The following is a 14,288-nucleotide window of genomic DNA, read 5'->3' on the forward strand; positions in this document are numbered from 1 at the left end:
TTGCGAACTGGCAGAAACCCGCGCGAACACAAAAAAAAATCCGCAAATTCGCGAGAATTCGCGGATTTTGCGGATTGCGAGTTCGCAAATCCGCAAAATTCGCGAACGCGAGATTCGCAAAATTCGCCCATGCTTAATTGGATAGAGGGGAGTAGAGACTTTGAGACAAAAATATAATCAATACGTGACATGGTATGGTGAACATTAGAGAAAAGTGAAAACTCATATTTATCAGGATTACTATTCTGCCATACATCATAGAGTGGACGAGAGGCAATAGCAGATTGAAATCCTTAATGAGACTTATCAGGTTTGAATTTGCAATTTGATTTCCTGTCAGATAAATAGGGTCTGGCCAATTTTTAAAATCTCCAGCAAAAATGATGTTGGAATTGGTAATAGAAGACATTTTTAGTTTGATCATATGCCAAAAATCTGGATCAGACTTAACTAGCCCATAAATATTTAAAAAATATGACCTGTTTATAGTATACCATGGCATTAAGTATTGCCCACCGCCCACTTGTGTCACATTCAGTAGATACAATTTGAAGCTTTAGGGACTTATGTCATAGGATGGCAACACCACACTTAAGGTTGAGAGCAGGTTCAAAAACAACTTGCCCACCCTTTGGCGTTTGAGTTTCAGTGATTCAATGAAATTACAATGAGTTTCCTTTAAAAAAGCAATTTGACAATTGAGTGTGATAAATGGGAAATTTGCTTCTGACGCTTGACAAGAAGACCCAGACCACGGACGTTTCATGACACAACATTAAACATGTTGCAGCAAAAAAACAAGGATACAGGAACAATGAAGACACACTGCAAGGACAACAATGAAGACAAAAAGACACAGTTCGTCAAAAATAGGGTATTGTAAGAAGATTACAAAAAACATGAAGAATTAAAACAAGAAGACAGTTAAGCAATTATAAAGAGAGAAAAAAGGGAATAAAGAAGGAAAAAGGGGATGGGGAGACAAGGATAGATAGAGAGGAAATGAGGAAGGGATAAGGAAGATAGAAAAAAGAAGACAGATCAAGAACATGAAGCCAGATCTGAAGTAAAAGGAGAATGGGATGAAAAACAGGCATGTCAGCACTCAGAGACAAGAATAACAGTGGAGAGAAAAAAGAACAATGATAAAATGGAGATATTCCAGCCACGTACCCCGTGCATGAAGAGCAATACCAGGGAATATAATTAGGAACAAAAGTCATGTGTTGATAACAACAATATAACAATTAGAGACATTGAACATTTCTGTCCATTGGTGTTCTGGTGATGGATTGCAGAAACAGCTTTAATTTGGTTGGATCTTCAAATGAGCGGGAGACACCGTCATAAGTAATTTTACTGAAACCAGGATGTAATATTCAGAGATCTCATTTGAGGACAAAGTGCCAAAACTTCCTTGCGTGTCGCATTGGTCGTATTAGAAAGATCCTGAGAGATAAAAATGTTATGACCGGACCAAACAAGATGATGTTAAGTACAGTAGGAGTATGCAGAAATCTATATAGAGGAACCAAAAACCAGTTCCAAATCCCATGTTTTGCCTGCAACACTGGCACATGGACTCCAATAGTATGTACTAAAATCCAACAAATTAATTCCTAAATTAATGGCGTGATTGGGATTAAAGGCTTGAAGAAACCAAATGAAAAAGGCACCATAGCGCTGGTTTAAAATAAAACAATGACGAGAGTCAGAAATACATGAAGAATGGTAAGGATGGTAATAAATGAAGAGAAGCTCTCCCAGGTAACCGTAGCCACATAAAGAATCTGAGGAGAGATTATCGGAAGTAACGCCCTATAAAAAATTGTTGCCGCTCGCGAGTGGAGAGAAATGTCACCGCAGCAAAAAGTAATGAAGAATGGGTTTTTAGAGTCTCCCGTTGACTCAATAGTTTGCCACAGCAATACGCTGCAGGAGACCAGCTTTGAGAACCCTCAGCATGACCTCAATGTGGCCGAAAAATAATTCCGTTGCTCCGTGAAGAGACGGAGCTCAGCAGATCGCTGCCATCTTGTTCTGAGGTGTAAGCCAAGCCCTCTGATGGTTTACTTGAACTCATCAGTTCATCCAATTGTTCATCAAAATAGCTTCTGTGTGGTATTTCCTGTACAAAATATCTGATTCGCCGAGTCCCCTTATTCTGTACGATGGATATCTAAACATGTTCTTTGAACCTGAAGTCAGTTTTAGAGTTGCTTCAGGTAAGCATGACAAGAGAGCTGCAGGATGCTGTAGTTTTCAAGGTAAGGTCTAAATAAGAACTGGAGCGTAATTAAAATTCCACTTTCAAATAACCACACTACAAGAACATTTCAAATAATGAAGGCTTTGGCAGCTTTTACTATAATAAAAAAATCCAGTGAATACTGTAATAATTTCATCAATGTCCTTCAGACTAAAAATGAAATCTTTGAACAAATCTGCACACCAATGTTGTAATCAAGAGCGTTTCCATAGTGCTGTCAGTTCTATTGAAGGTATCCTAGTATTGGGATGCAATGTACTGCAGGAGTACAAGAAATCCCACAAATACTGGGGAATTTGTGAGAATCCTGATGTTAATGCCCTCACTTCTGAAGGAATTCAGGGCTGGATAATCTTTTATTCCCTCAGGCTTTTTTCCGCTAGGCTTGAGTCATTGAAGGCAGTCGTGGTTCATTTATAGGTGCGCAGGGGCGTTGAACCTCAACTGCTGTGAGCCACTACCTTCCAGGCTCATTTAGACAATTTAAATTAGCCCCATACGGCGGTGCCTCCATTTATTTTATTTCCTTATGGTGCAGGGCTACAGAGCTTACAGTGGGTGGGACAAGCAGCTGAGGCTGGTAGCTGAGCTGCACTTCAGATTGGACCGTATTTTTACTGTGGCCAACCTGACATGCGCAGTTCTGGCTTCCACATTGAAGGTTACCATAGAGCTACATGAGCAAAGACACAGCCCCATCAGTCTTCAATAGATGTTTTTGTGCTTGCATGCTCCAGCCAATCCTAGCACTGTTGTTAAGCTGTTTAGTATTATATGCAGCATGAGAACAGTATTTGGATTGGTTGGGGAGCTCAAACTTATTTTTCCCTGGCCAGGATTGGAAACAATTGTGACATTTAGACTGCTCTGCTCTGCATCCAGTCCTTAGTTAGCAAAAGAATTGGGTCTCGGGCCCAAAGTTTTGCTCAGAAGCATACATTTGGCGCTATTGAATGTCAAGGTGCAGAATACTAATGCTGTGTAATCTTGCCTTATGCCTCTTTAATCACCCACCAGACACTCTTACCTCTATATCTCACTCTAGCAGATTCTTTTTCATACCTGTGTACTCCCTTTTCTTCCTCCTTTTTTCCTGCACATGTGTTTTCCTCTCTTTTGTTCTGGGCCAAAGTCTGTTGAAAAATAAGTGCTGAATCCCCCCAAATAAGTGCTGATGGCCCGTACTAGATTCACTACCTCAAGCACTGTTAGCACAGCACCACTGTCAGCACAGCAAACAGCTTTCAATCCTCAATGGCAGAGTACAAAGGACAGCTTCGGGTGGAGCGAATATGCTGGGGGTGGTGTGATTAGTAGTAGGGCACCGTTTATATTATTATTTGTATTATGGGCTGGTTTGTGGCAGGGGTGCCTGGTATTCTTTCTAAACAAGCCCAGGGATGGGAGAGGTCTTCTCAGCGTTGTGTGCTGTAGTGTCAAGACATTCATTATTTTTATAGGTTTAGAGGGAGATGTTCCTCTGGGGGTGTTGTGGTTAATTGCACAGCTCCAGGTATATTAATGGGGACTGTGGGAGCGGAGGCTTTCTTGTGCATGTTTCTTGTGCCATTACTCGACTGCACTGCACTGGTGAACTGAGCTGAAGAGAGGTTTTGGGGGCACGCACATCATAAAACTGTAGAGGTGTAGTTCACAATGAGTATTTCGAGTTCTGAGTTCTAGATTACATCATGGAGTGAAGCTTTTCTCTCTTTGTCCATTTAATTTCATTTGAAGACCCTTGGTGGAAAAGAACCCTGGTAACTTGATAGCTACCCATATATAATTCTGTATGTTCACTTTTTGGGCCACTAGTTATGTATTTTCAAAATAACGATGCCTGTAATATTTTTTCTTTTTCTCATCGTATTGAGAAAACAGACAGACAGGCACGTGCCAGCGCCACTGGAAAAAATCTATTTTAAAAAGGCATGGTGTTTGCTGTTAGGGTTGGGCGGTAGCGTCGGGGATTTCAGATATGGCTTGGGGATTGTTGGATTCGTTTTTTTCTCCTTTGCAATACATCTTTCATTGGCATGCAACCACTACATCAGAACAACAACCTAAAGCAATAAATGATTCAGCTGCTGTGAGACCTTCTCCCTGAAAGTATGCATCTGAGACACAAAACACCATCTGCTTGGTTCATCCTACGTATAGGGAACAATCAAATTAATTATGTCCGATTGTTCAGGGTCAGATTTAGATTCTGGCTACACGTGACTTAATATGCAATCATCGCAAAATAAAGCTTAGTTAAAAAAAAGACCTTTCAAACAGTAACATTTGATATGAAATCAACATTTCGCGTTTGCTCCGTCATTAAAACCATCACAAGTCACTTTGATGCCAGTCACCTCGTCTGACAAAAAAAACGAACTCCCCGTAAAATGGCTTCCGAGATATTTTATTCGAGAACGGAAGCACCTGTCTTTTCATCTGCATGATCTGGCACTCTTCCATGGGGGTATCTGTGATGCACTACCGATTGTATTGAAATCCTCTGAACTCGTTTGGTCTGTGACATTTTATGGCAGATTAATTAAAATGATTCGTTGTTACCTCAGCCCGAGTTGGAATGGAGGACGACGAGTCTCAGATGTGAGACTGGCTCATCAGGTTCATCGCCTGATTGCTTTAGCATTTGCAATTACTTACTGTCAATGTTTTTGGTTGCAAAAAACATGCGGAAATAGAAATCTATTTGTGGAAGGGTTGCTTTTATGACCAGGACGTTTTTCAGCTGTGAATGCAGGCCTAAAGGCGTTTTGGCAAGCCAAACAAGAGTGTTTTATTGGTCAATAAACTAAGGGCCTGATTCATCAAAGGGTTTTGCCCATTCTGTGTCTATGGGAAAATGTGTTCATGAATATGGCCCTAAGACCCCCAAAACTGTCTGTGATACAAAAATGTTAATTTATGTTTCTAAATTTCTAAATTGTAAATTGTAGGAATGTTCTTCGGCAAATTCTATTAGCCCTGGTGCCTTTAACCCAGCCATATGAATGGGGTAGCAGATGTCAGTTTTCTTCTGGGGCATGCTGTACACTGGCACTCTGACATGGCCCAGGGTGCCCACAGCCCATGCCATACTCACATGGCAATTGTCCAGCGCTCGATTCTATGCTGAGCACAAATGTGCTCTGTGTCGCCTGTACATGTTTAGGTACAGAAGACATTCCGACAATGAGGCATTTTGATAGCAAACGTCCAGTATAAGTCACAGTTTTCTGAAACTTTAGCCACATCTAACCTATTGAGTTAAACGGTGCAAAAAGGAACAGGTTAATTGCAAACCATTTTTTCTGCTCCTGTAATTGGCAACGAGACGAACTGGGGGGCATATTATCAAGGACTGGTGTTAAAATTATCGCCGTTTTATCGGCAAGAAGCTGCAGATAAAACGGCGATAATGGGCTTGATAATACGCCCTTGTTAATTCCCAGAGAAGCCCATGTTCTGATGTTAACATGGGCTTCTACAGGAATTAACAAGGGCATATTATCAAGCCCATTATTGCCGTTTTATCGGCAGTTTCCTGCCGATTAAATGGCGACAATTTTAACACCGGTCCTTGATAATATGCCCCTGGATTTGTTCCAAAGTAAAGTTTTGCTCAGTTGACTACAATGTAGCTAACACATTCCATACTATTTTTGCTGGATTTAGCTAATACGTATAGAGGAAACATTTTCTCATTTTCAGGTGTGAAAGATTAGGCTTAGTTCGAGGAGAAAAGCAACAAAATAGTGCAAAACCACTATGCTCTATATTCGTGGCAATCATTATTCATGATGCATGTTTTCGCCCCATACAAAATCCATCCTGCAGGGTAAAGGTGGGAGTTGCAGCCTGATTCATCACACTCCCGTTTTGCGAGCCCCTAATAGCGATTCATAGCGATTCGCTATTAAGTAAGCCGCCTTGATTACTGCAACGCTCTCCTGCTGGAATCCCCTGCCTATCTCATATCCAGACTCCAGAGTGTCCAGGCAGCTGCAGCCAAACTGGCACTTTCCCGTGAGCGAAGATCCTCTACCACCCTCGCCGACCTACATTGGCTGCCCATACACCAAAGGATCTGCTTTAAATCCCTATGTATCGTCTTCAGGGCAGTTCATGGACTAGGCCCACGACCACTCCAGAACAAATTCAAGTGGTACGAGCCCACCCGATCCCTCCGATCCTCATCCCTACACTTCATTAGTGTCTCTAGGATCAAGAAAGCAACCTGCGGGGGACGAGCTTTCAGCATTGCTGCAGCCCACCTCTGGAACAACCTCCCCATCGACATCAGAAAAATCAATGACCTTCTGACCTTTCGGAAAAAAGTAAAAACCTGGCTTTTTCCAAAAAACTCTCCCAAAACTCATCACCATAAATAAATGTATTCTCCTGTCCATGCTCCTGCCCCCCATAAAGCTGTAGCCACATAACTAAGCACCAGGATGCCAGCAGGGTTACAGAGCGCTCTATAAATGCCATAAATAAATAAATAAATAAATAAAATGTGATTCATGTAGGAATATGCAAAAAAAATGTGATTCCTACTAATTCCTTATTTGTGATTAGCAAATTGCTAATCGCAAATAAGGAAAAACTCCCCATTCATTCCTATGGGCCAAAAGGAATGAATGGGGAGTATTCCTTATTTGCGATTAGCAATTAGCTAATCGCAAATAAGATAGCGATTGAAAGGGTGCCAGGGGTGTCCAAAGGACACCCTGTAGCACCCCTTAAATGCTAATATGAACAGGGGTTGCTAACACACATGTCCAAAGGACATGTGTGTGTGCAACATGCAACTCAGAAAAATGCTTTTAAAAGCATTTTTCTGAGTTATCGCTATTTACCACGAGGTTTGACCTCGCGGTAAATAGCGGCCCGAAATTGCGATTTCGCAATTTTTAAATGGATGATGAATTGCATTTAAGGAATCTAAAATAGAGATTCCTTAAATGTAATCCATCGCAAATTTGCGAAAACGCAATTACCGATTTTTGCGTTTGGGATGATGAATCCCAAATGCAAAAATCTCACTCGCAAAGGGCCAGATTCTCAAAATCTGGCCCTTTGCAAGCCGAATCGGGCTTCATGAATTAGGCTGATAGACCTTTATACATGTTTTAGCCAAGGAAACACTGTATCCTTAACAGTCCTGATAGCAAAGGCAGACCGAAGACTTCCTCCAAGTATGCTTGATTCTCCTTAAAGTAGTGCTGACCAAACTTGAGAAGTATTCCGAGGGAGGTGCTGTGATAAAAGCATCAACATTTAAGAAAAAAACAATGCAGCAAAGAGAATGAAGATGTCTAGGTGGGATACATGCTTGAAAAACGTATTACAACTTTAAAAGGAAACTTTAAACACGGAGAAAAGAAATAAGAAAGGTCTGAATCGTTTCTCATAAAAGTCAATGTGCCAGATTGAAAGACTAGTGTATGAGTAAATGTGACTTACATCTGTAGTACTCCTGGCTTACTCATGAATTTCAGAAGTACACTCGGCTTACTCACTGAATTTAGGAGTAATGCTAGAGTGATCAACAGCAATATCTTGGACTTTGGTGGTGGGTTCCACAGCTGAATATTAGGTTTGCAAGGAAGGGTAAACGCACACACAATAATCACAGAACAGAGAACATGATGCAGATAAATCCCCAAAATGTGTGTGTTCTACAAATGTGCTGAAGTTTCCAATTATTTTTCCAGCAGTCAACTTGGTGACCAAAGCCAAAAGCGCAACACTTGGCCAACACCAGGGAAATTATTCTGTTGTCCAGGTCCTCCTTTGAAAGCCAGAAAGAGGGCTTTTATTACTGTGCTCTATGCTTCAGTTGGTGGTGCTTGTCCAGTGGTCAGACAGCTTCTCAAGATTTCACCTCTTCTGCGGCAATGGTCTCCAGGTACAACTCGCTTTCTTACTGCACTAGACCCTTCATTGGGATCCGTACATCTTGTAAGCAACTCTCTTGTCTGTGACCCTTTGGTACCTACAGTTGGCCCACCTTGACCCTTTACTGGTCAAACAAGAGCTGTCCCAACAGTTTGCTGGTCCCCAACAGCTTAACTAACCTGATCCCTCTATCTCACTGTTACCAGCAGCACATTAGGAACAAGTGCTGTTGTATCATCAAGGTGACGTGGGATTCTGAGAATGTGGCTTGTCTGTACCCAATTCAGGAGACCTTCACCCATTATAGCAGTATTGGTGACTAGGATGACCTTGAATCGCCCCCTCCAATGAGGTTCCAAACACATTTTGTGCATGTGTTTCTTCACCATTTACCAGTAACCCGGACTAAGTTAATAGCACTGCTCCTGTTGGACCACAAGGCGAGCTTCTCGAATCTGGTAAGAAGCCGAATGGACCACATCAGAGAGGCCCTTTCAAAAATCTAAGATTGTATCATCTGTTATGTTGACTCGTATCTGAAGTACTTCTCAAACTCATCAACACAAGCCCAATGCATCTGGCCACTTCAGAGACGTAGAACTGCATACTTTCGCTAAACTGGATTTCAATGTGCTGTTGATCTGCTCCACCAGACCAGAAGAATCTGATCGGTAACTGCAATGGAGTTTCTGGTCAACCACCAGTGCTTCCATAACATTTTCAGGACCTCGTTATTAAAATGAGTTCAGCGATCTGACGCAAGATAAGTCAAAAATCCAAACCTCGGAAGCAATTCCCTCGACAGTATTTTTGCCACAGTCAAGCTATCAAACCTACGAGTTTGATAGGCTTCAACCCATTTTGAGGACAGTCTTCTGGGGAGCAAGGCAGCCCTCTAGCAGAAGGGCAGTTCTCTGGGGAACAAGGCAGGGCTCAAGCAGCAGGGCACTCCTCTAGTGGTCGCAGAAAGTCTTTCTAAAGTCTTCAACAGGACCAGCAGTGTACTAAAGTGGCGTTCTGAGGATCCATTATGTATACCTGGTGCTAGCCTTTTAAGTGGGGAGGACACTCTGGTCTACCCCCATATCTGGTTCTGGAAAGTTCTTCCCTTCTCTGCCAAGGCTCTAATAAGTTTGAGGTGACAAAAGGCTGGTGTCAGGTTCCTTTTTGTGTGTGTTTGTACTAAAAGTATCCCTTGGAATTATAATTGGGGCAGCAAACAGCTCCATCCACAGCCATCCTAGTAGGCTGGTCGATCGTGCCAACATCTAGTCTCCTTTGTCACACTACTGAAGAATACACACTCCTGAACAGCAGAATAATTCACAGTCGTGACCCAGGATACTAGTGCCAGGTTCCACATTTTTAGCTATTTCACAAACATCTCTACGTCTCAGGGTTAGTCTTGTCTACCCGGAAGGACTATAATATAAAAAGCAATTTAGTCCACCTTGCCTTGACCATTCTACTCAGTGCATTAACAGTCATCATAATACCCATAATATGCCTACATGTAAACTAATTGTTTGGTTGGAAAGTGCTCTACTTAGACCAAACAAAATTGAAATGAATCCAAGCAAAAGAAAAGAAAATGGTAGTACTCCCCCTAAGAAAATCAGTCCAAACAGAATAATTTTATTTTCTGACTTCATAATTACTACAAGTAACATATAACTAATTTTTCATATCGGGTTGGCCTCTGTACTTGTGGTGAGTCTTTACACTTGAGATGGATCCTCAGCATAGTAGTGAATTGGAGACCTCCGCACATGGGGTTGAACCTCCACTCATGACACAGAGGCCTCCAAATGGCAGTGAATTGGAGACCTCCACATCTCAGCATGGCAATGAATAGGAGCCTTATATCCCTCTTACATAAATTAAACACACTAGACACACATTTCCTTATATCTAAATAAATGATGAAAACTATAGAATGGGTTTTTGTACGTCAACTTTCGGATCCTGCAGCCACCATATTCTGCTGGAAGGAAGCAGCCAATTATAAAGAGGACAAAACATTTCAATGGGGAGGATACAGCCCGTTTAGAGAAAATGTGGTAAAATACTACACACAACTACATACGCTGTTGTCATTCTTCTTCAGTGGAACCAAAAAGGCAGTCTGATGACATCAGGTCACAGACTGTGTGAGTGCATTGGGGGAATTACCATACCATTGGGGACATGATAAAATGGCAAGAGGACGAGGCATATTCTCCAGGGTTAATGTAGCTGGAGATCTTGCTGCAGTGTCAACTGGATCCCGTTTCGGTCTCAGCTATCGCAAGAAAGAATCCTATTCACAATGCACTGCCAACTACTATATAGTCTACCAGTTCATAGCAACACTAATGTGGGGCCAGGTAAGATCATAACATCCCAATTCTCTCTATCTCTTTAAAACCAAACCTCTATGTAAATTCAAACCAACAAGCAGTCATCCATATCTGTCCTGTCAATGACACCTTCATCTTAACTCTCTAGCAAATGCTTCTGGGCATACTTTGGAAATTACAGCCCGATTCACAAAGATAGACTGAGTTGAAAGTCTAACTTTACGAATTTTGATATTCATAAAGGACATTTACGAATAGTAAAGTTAGACTTTTGTCTCAGTTTTGGTCTCAGTTAAACCTAAGACAAAAACTTAAGTTTATCTGAAACAAAATCTAACTTTACTACTCATAAACACCCTTTGTGAATACTGAAAGTCATAAAGTTAGACTTTCTTTTCAGTTTACCTTTATTATTTGAGCCCATCAGCTATAAGGACCCAGGTTTAGCAGCTGACCTCACAAGTGGTGTCCAAAAACATATTTTTTGAGGCTGGAGAAGGTGAGTGCACATTGCTGAGATATAATAACTTTATCCAATGTTGACTTATGCTCTCATGGTAATAGCATTGTTCTTTATTTACAGAACAACTTTTAATCAAGTACTGTGTTGACATTTCTACACCTAAATGGGTTTATATCTTGTAATCCTCTTCCATGTACTCGGAACATTGAGCTGCATGACAATGCTAAATTATTTACAAGCATAAGACGGACGCCAGTATAAGGAGAGAATCCGATGCTCCTCCAAGCTATAATATCTTCAACCAGCACTATTCACCAAGAAGATTAGGAGGAGCAGAAGCTGCTTGAGGAGGAGCAGGAGCTGGTTGAAGAGGAGAAGGAAGACGTCAACACAGAGGAGGACAGTGCTGCCCACGCACAGAACATCTTCAAGAAGACCACTTGATGGCTGGGCAGAAGTGTGCCTTCCAATCCCTTCTGACTTTTACTATTTCCCAGCCATTAGCTAAGCAGCTATGGATGTTAGTCCAGCCTATGCAGTGGTATCACAGGTATACCTGCATAACCTCCTACACACTCCTAACATGAAGGTGCATCTCTTGTATTCTCGCAATCATCTGAAGGAGAGCACATCCCTGGTGAGTATCAGGAATCCTCTATTCATGATTCTCCTCCTCAGTCTCCCAGATACCACCACTCTCTACGCTAGTGAGCTTTCTGGCCATTTTAGACAGCCACGCATGCAGTGGTGGAGGTTGTCATGGGCTGGTGCTGCTCAATTGGAAGATCGTTTTAAACAATAGCAGAATGATATGCAGCAGGATCTTCATGCTCAGGGGCCAATGCTACATGAGCTAGCTTCCTCAGATGACTGACACGCAGACTCGTGCCTTGGATAATGTTGGAAAATGATACCAAGACATAGCAAAGATGCACCAAGACATCTTTGAGTGCATAGTGAAAAGAGTGCAAAGTATCATTCCTTAGCCATGAAGATGATCAAGGGAATAGGTAAAAAATGCCAATGTAATTCTTCATTGATATTGCATGCTGGAAATTCTATAGAGGAACCTAAACATTAAAGAGGCACAACACCAGACAATCTTACACCTATACCACCTCTATCTACACCACCACCATCTCAAATTCCAACACCACCAACTTAACCACCCACAAAACAAGCCTGGTATCAATCTTTCTCCCCACAAGCAATTTGTAGGTGGAGTAGTAAGTGGAAATCACCAAAATAAATTTGTATCCTCACTCTCTTTTGACAATGATGTGGAAATTCTCCTCTGATATGGACATCATATGGCTGGCACCCCACCAGAAGATGGAAACAGAGAGGTAGCAGAGAAATAGGGATAACAGTCGAACTTGGAGATGGGACAACTGGAGGTGGAATGGTTTGGGGATTCATAAGAGATGTAAGAGTTGCTGTCAGTGAGGTCATAAGGCCACATGAAGTTTAGAGCTGTTCAGTGGTCATCTCTTAAACTACACAGACCTCAGCAACTAAAGTTTCAGAAATCCTGAGAGATTGCTCCCTAAACCATTCTAATTGGTCTCAGGGCATCTTTGAGAGCAGCCAAGGACACATATTCAAGATGAATGGATTTCCAGCGCAAAGGGGTTTGGGATGTTGTAGGCTGAAATGTCCCTTGACTCGAGGTGATACATGGGCAGGAGTGCAGCTAGAAGCTCAAAATAAATGTGGACCTCATGAGATAAGGAGGGGCCTGGTGCAGGCCTAGACTTTGTGGGATTTGATTTTGGAACCCCACAGGTTGGCCAGGAGGAGACCTAAGAACTTCCTCCCCTTGATTAGTGGTGTCCACATCCACTACCACCTCCTCACTGGCACCTCACCCCTGGTCCCACTGTAATAGTCATTTGCCTGCCCCCTGTGGGCTGAAAATGAATGTGATGGTAGAATACTTTATTGTGCATGGTTATTTAAAACCTTTACAATATAAATCAAAAAGGATTCAGTAAAAGATAAATCAAATTTTAGCATGTTAAAACAGAGATTCTGTCCTTAAGACAAGACACAAGATTCCATAGTGAGATAGCAGCAGCAGAATTAAAAGAAGCTTAACATCATGTTAGACATCCTATTTATCCTAAAAACAGAAAAATAAAATAAAAAATAAAAAGTTAAGGAATAGATTATTCCTCCTTGCCTGCCAAGGGAAGATAACAAAACAAAAATAAAAGAGATGCCACGGAGGAGGAAAGGATAGTTAAATTATGATGACAGTGCGAGGGAGCCCTATTACCAATCAGTACTGGACAGTCTAAGGGAGGGCAACGGTGTCACACTGGAGGATGGGCTTCTGAGGTAACATTCAGCTCATCATTATGGCCCTTTACAGTGCTACTTGAGTTGTTCGTTCCTTCAAAAAAATTTGAAGGGGGTCTCAGCTGTTTCAAAAGATTTTACCATTCGACAACTCAGTTGAATGTCATCTCCTTTGAAGCAGGCTAGCGCCGCTTGCCTGCAGGTCCGTATGTTACGGATGTTGAAAAGTGGTCGCAGGAGGAGGCGGCGATCTTTGGTGAGCTTGGTGCAGGTAGAGATCAGATGAACTATATTTTCCTTGCCAATCCCACAGAGTTGGCATGTTAAAGGTAGATTTGGCCGTAACCATGGAGGAAGGTGAGCCGCTGACGGCAGTAGAACTAGGCGATATTTCTAGAATTTCTCTTTTGTTTTTTTAGTGAATCCTATCTGCAGATAGGTTTGAAAAGGAATGTGAAAAAGAGAGACTTTGTGAAGTCATTGGGTCAATAATGCATACCTAGATAACCTTACTGAAAAGGTAATTTGTCCCATTGTACAAGTGCTGACATAGTGGACAATTTAACAAACTTTTCACAATCTTGTACTTTTGTACCCAAATGTTTTTTGCAATTAAATATAGTTAAAATAGAAAATTGCCAATGTATATGTGGAATCAGCAACTCAAAGGAGGTGAAAGGGTTGTTAATAGGGTAGATCTTTGGAAAATCAGGTTTCACATGTTGGAAATCAAGGTACTTGCAGGCTCCACAAATTGGTTATCTAGGAGGAGACTGTTTTTAATGGTTTTACAAAACATTTAAAAGGATTTTAAACTGGACTATATTTTTCAACCTCAAATTTCCACAAATTATTCATAAAGTGTATGAACTTCAAAGGTAACACATATCCAACATACAGTGGTTAAGAAATAATTTAAAAGTACACAATGTCACTTTCACATAAAGTAAAATTTGTAAAATTGAAATGTTATGAATTTTTACTGTATAATTTGTGATTGACCTTTAATGTTGACAGGCAA

Source organism: Lissotriton vulgaris, chromosome 8 (assembly GCF_964263255.1).
Source record: "Lissotriton vulgaris chromosome 8, aLisVul1.2, whole genome shotgun sequence".
Classification (NCBI taxonomy): domain Eukaryota; kingdom Metazoa; phylum Chordata; class Amphibia; order Caudata; family Salamandridae; genus Lissotriton; species Lissotriton vulgaris.